Consider the following 4,183-nt stretch of genomic DNA (forward strand, 5'->3'; position numbering starts at 1 on the left):
TTGGCCTAAAATTTTGCAGGCAACTATAAAATATCATTCCCTAAAAATTTTATGTTTTAACCCAACGCTAATTCGGCCTCTAACTAGGGGAAATAGTACCGGGAAGAATGGGTTTAATTGAAACCCTAATTTCTGAAATTTCCTTTCAAAGCGGAAATTTTCCGCAAATAGCCACAATTTCCGCCCTAAGGCTTCATTCTAAACCATTCCCAACCATCATCCATGGCCACACCATATTACACATATAAAACAGAAAAATTCATGGAATAAAATAAAAATTTCACCAATCTCTACCAAAGTCAAGAAATCTTTCACCCAATCACACATTTAACCAACATAAGTCATTAATTTGACATTATCAAAACCAAAGAAAGCATTCCCTAGCTACTCACCTTGAAATGCAAGAAAGGAAGCAACTAAACACCCTTGTTTCTCAAACCACTTCACCAACAACTTCACAACCACTCAACTAGGGGTTTTTATGGAGAAAATTCAAGATTAAACGGTTGGAATTGAAGATTGAACAAGATTGGAGCAAAGAAAATGGAGATTTTTCTTTTCTTTTTCCCTTAGAGAGGGCCGGCCATGAAGCTACAAATAAGGATGATTTTTTTGGTTAATTTTTGCTTAAATTGGTAAAGTAGTGAATAGTGTGGTCAAAGTCCAAGAACTAGTCACCAAGTGACACTTGTCACTTCAATTAATACATGGTTATCCTTTGTTCCTCTCACACTAATCCATTTAGTAACCTCTAGTTATCTCTTAACACCTGGAAAAATAAATCCGGTATTCCAAAACATAACCTAACTGGCCGAATTTTTCCGAACTTTTCGTTCTAGCGGGTCCCACATCTGGCATACGCTCTTAATTTCTCAAAAACTAACCAGTACTAGAAAAATCATTTAAAAACTATATTTACCCATAAAAATTATCTACAAAAGTTTCCTACTAAAGAAAATGCGTAAAAGGCGTGCAAATAAATAAAATAAGGCCTAGAAATTGAGAAATTTACGGGTTCTCACACTCTCTCCCCCTTAAAAGAATTTCGTTCTCGAAATTTCTCACCTTTATTCACGAACAGTTCTGGATATTTCTTTTCCATCTCTTCTTCCACCTCCCAGGTAGTTTCCTCTACCCCATGGTTTTTCCACAGTATCTTAACCAATGGAATCTGCTTGTTTCTCAGCTCTTTAACTTTCCGGTCAAGCAATTGGACAGGTTTCTCTTCGTAAACGAGCGACTCATCTATGTCGATTTTCTCTGGCTGTAAGATATGGGATGGGTCGGGATAGTACTTCTTGAGCATCGAGACGTGGAAGACATCGTGAATTCGAGAGAGATTGTACGGTAGTTCCAAGCGATACGCTACCTTACCAACCATTTGGAGAATCTTGTAAGATCCAACAAACCTCGGTTGGAGCTTCTTTCCTCTACCTGCTGTGACACTCCGTAACGGTGTGACTTTAAGAAACACATGGTCTCCAATTTCGAACTCCAAATCTTTTCTTCGATTATCCACGTAACTTTTTTGTCGGCTTTGACCGGTTTGTGTAGACACCAAATTTTGATTATTTTAATTTCATTTTTTGTTTTTATTTTTATTTTTATTTTTATTTTTTAATTGGGTTAGATTCATCATTTTCATTTTTGTAAGATGTTAAAAGTGGCTTAATTCTCTTAAATTTGGTTTGAAAGTTGTTAATTTATTTTTAATTGATTTTTGAAGAAAAATGAAAATGAAAAGAAAGAAAATGTGTGGATAGGTGGAAGTGTGCATGTTGGACAAGTGTACAAAATAATCATTAGACAAGTGTCTAAGGAATTATAGGATAAGTGTATAGAGGGGTAGGTGTCAAGGACACTTGTTGGGCTTAGGGAATTTTTGAAACAAAAAAAAAAGGAAAAAAGAGGAAAGAAAAAGAAGAAAAAAGAAAGGATTGGGGATTGGGGGGCTTCGGTGAAGAAAACAAAAAAAGGAAAAACAGAGAGATGAGAGCTTGAGGGGAGAGCTACGACTAAAAAAGGGAAAAGATTGAAAAAGGCTTTGGGGGTTTTGAGGCTGAGAAACAGGGGGGTGGCGGACAAGGATAGAGGAGCCGGAAAAAAAGACTAAGAAAAAGGGAGGCTAGGAAAAAATAGAGGGCAAGAATAGAGGAAAAATTTGAAGTTGGGGGAGTTTTTCGGGTAGAGAAAGACGAGCGAGAGAGAGTGAAAACAACAAAAAGAAACAAAAGAAAAACAGAAGGCTTGGTCTGATGAAAGAGGAAAGAAATGGACAAAGATAGGAGGAGCTCTTGAGGGCTGAGGAACAAAAGAAAAGCAGAGGAAGAAGCTTCGGCAGGCAGCAACCAAAGAAAAAACAGGGGAAGGGGTTTCGGCAATAAGAAGAAGAAAAACAGAGCAAAGGGGAAACAAGAAAGAAAGCGATGGCAGCAGCAACACTTTCACCGCTTTCCTCCCCTGTTGCCATCCCCGGTACCCTCATGCCAGGAACCAACGCCGCTCATATCAACCACCACCAGCGCCATCCAGCTGCCTGCCCGAGAGTCGAAACTACCGCTGCCGGAATCGGTCATCACTGCTTGCAAGGCTTCACCGTGAGAGGCCACAGTACAGTAAGGTAACCTTTTCATTTATGTTTCACTCTCCTGTCAAAGTATATTTTCTGTAAGGTTGGCATCTCAATTTTCGCGTCGATTGTTCATGGCCATTTTTCTGTATGTTGATTAAATTGGTTTCTTGTGGGTTTGCTGTAAATTGTGGGGCTGAGTATAGCTTCAATTGAGTAAAAGATTAGTGAAATTCTTGATGCCTCTAACCCGTTCGACGAAATGCTATGCTGAAAATCCCAACCCCAAGCATGTTTCCCGTGAATCTATTATTGCAATTTCTTGCATAATGCTCTATGGGTTGATTGGACTGTATTTCTTGGGTTTCTGATAAAATTTCTGGGCTGATTATAACTTCAATTGAGCAACATTTGGGGAAATTTTTTAATGTCTGTTGGTTGCTCGATGAAATGTCCAACCAAGACTTCAGTTTCAAGAATGAATCGATTTCTGTTTTTGCATAACATTCAGCCATTTCAATGCTTGTTAAAACACGATAGCTAATGGTTAGGCTAAAGGGCCGTTGATGTCCTTTTGACCTGCAATGGTTTAATACGCATCACTGGGTTGTGTTGATCAAGGGGGGGTTTGAATTTGCTAAAGTGGCTTGTTTACTTTGAATCTGTGTCGTGTGGTTCCTGGGGTGAGTTACAGAAGAAAGAAATGAAAAGAAAGCTGCAAAAGAGCTTCGGCCAAGATGCACAATGATTTCTGATATTTTAATTAACCCCTCACATTTTCCCTTATTCTGCTATGGCCCAAAACTTGGCATAATTGAACTAATTCTGTCCTTTTAAGTTTAATTCTCTGTTTGCATATTTTATGTGATTTTGTGGATAGATTAATTCTTGATTGAGGGTCATAATTGTGGCTTAATAATTTTAGTTGATTTGTTTATCTTGATGGGTTTAGTGAAATAAGTGATAAGAGGTTATTTGTTTGGGCTACTTGGAACTGGGTTTGGTTTCCTTTCATTTGGGTTTATCCTGGGCTGAAGGTTTAAAGCCCATCAATTTGTTGGTTTATGTTTTGGGTCAAAGTAAAATGACCCATTCCTTTTTGTTTTTGGATTTCCGTTTGGGCCAAGTGATTTTGGCCCAAACGAATAAGAAAATGGCCCACTGGCCTGACCCATTAGCAACCAGAAGCGATTTTGCAAATCAGTCCCTGAATTTCTCCTTAACTGTACTGTGGCCCTGGATATTTTCAACTTTTTCCAATTCGATCCTTACTTTAATTGCAAATAGGTCGCTGAACTTTATTTTTCTTTAATTTTGACCTCCAAACTTTGTTAATTTGTGCAATCAAGTCCTTTCTTCTTTTGACTTCTTGAATGTGAGTTGCTTATATGATTCAATTGATTCAATTTCAAGTTTACCATTTTATTTTTTTATGATTATTTGTTAAATAAAGTGATGCCTTGACTCGTTTATTATTTTGGAGGGTAAATAAGTGGTTTTACTCCATTGGAGCTCCAATTCAAGGGAGGTACACTCTATCCCTCATTTGCACTTCATTTGACCCTACGTGCTCCTACGTGTTATGTGAATATGCATGTCTACTTCGCTTTTCTT

The sequence above is a fragment of the Coffea arabica genome, chromosome 11c (genome assembly GCF_036785885.1).
Source record: "Coffea arabica cultivar ET-39 chromosome 11c, Coffea Arabica ET-39 HiFi, whole genome shotgun sequence".
NCBI lineage: Eukaryota > Viridiplantae > Streptophyta > Magnoliopsida > Gentianales > Rubiaceae > Coffea > Coffea arabica.